The sequence below is a fragment of the Phyllostomus discolor genome, chromosome 12 (genome assembly GCF_004126475.2).
Source record: "Phyllostomus discolor isolate MPI-MPIP mPhyDis1 chromosome 12, mPhyDis1.pri.v3, whole genome shotgun sequence".
NCBI classification, from domain to species: domain Eukaryota; kingdom Metazoa; phylum Chordata; class Mammalia; order Chiroptera; family Phyllostomidae; genus Phyllostomus; species Phyllostomus discolor.
This window is the reverse complement of record NC_040914.2, coordinates 770561-771565: the sequence shown is the minus strand read 5'-3', so window position 1 is coordinate 771565 and position 1005 is coordinate 770561.

The window sequence follows — 1005 nt, the reverse complement described above, 5'->3', positions numbered from 1 at the left end:
ATTTTAATTTCTACAGAATTTTATTTTATTTTATTTGTTAAAGGTTTTATTTATTCATTTTTAGAGAGGGGGGAAGGGAAGGAGAGAGGGAGAGAAACATCAATGTGGTTGCCTCTCATGTGGCCCCCACTGGGGACCTGAGGTGCAACCCAGACATGTGCCCTGATTGGGAATTGAACCGGCAACCCTTAGCCTGCACTCAGTCCACTGAGCTCTACAACCCAGGGCTCTAATTTCTACAAAATTTTATTACAATAATTGTATGTAGTAAATATGGGTCCAAACCAACCTCCTCGAGAAGGGCATTTAGTAACACTATCCAAGTTGCTGCTGAGCTTACTATTTTCACAGAAAAGATGATACAGATGCAATTGGCTTTGCAGATCTCCAGTTCTCAAAGATCAAAACTTCTTCAGTGAGTTTTCATTTGGAAATTCTAGAGAATTTCTACAGACTCTGTAAGATAAACCAAGCTATAAAAGGCTTATTTTACATATGCTTATTATATTATATATAGGCTTACTTATACATATTTTTCATAACTGTGTCTACTGTTACTATGCTTAAAAATTTTACTCACCTGTGTCCCTTCTTAACCTCCCTTTCTCTAATATGAACTCTTTGATGTTGAATAAGATGTAAACTAGGACTAACATTCCCCTATAATCATGACAATTACAGGATTCCCTCATTGAGTAAGGTTTCAGCCGCAGCTAAAGCTCTTTTTATACTACTGACATTCATATATTCACAACTAACATTATCACAATAACGACATCATAAGGATTTGTTTTTAATAGGAATTCTCCAATTGAATGATTGTTAAAGATCTTTCTCCATATTGATTGAAATCAGAGTTTTTACTTTTCAAAGTGAATCATGTCATGTTGGAAAATCTGTGAGATGTTTAGCAGTATCTATCATAAGCTGAAAAAGCTTAAATATACACTTGGGTGGAGTAATTTCAGTCTTAGCATAAAATCAACAGAAATACACACACGCACA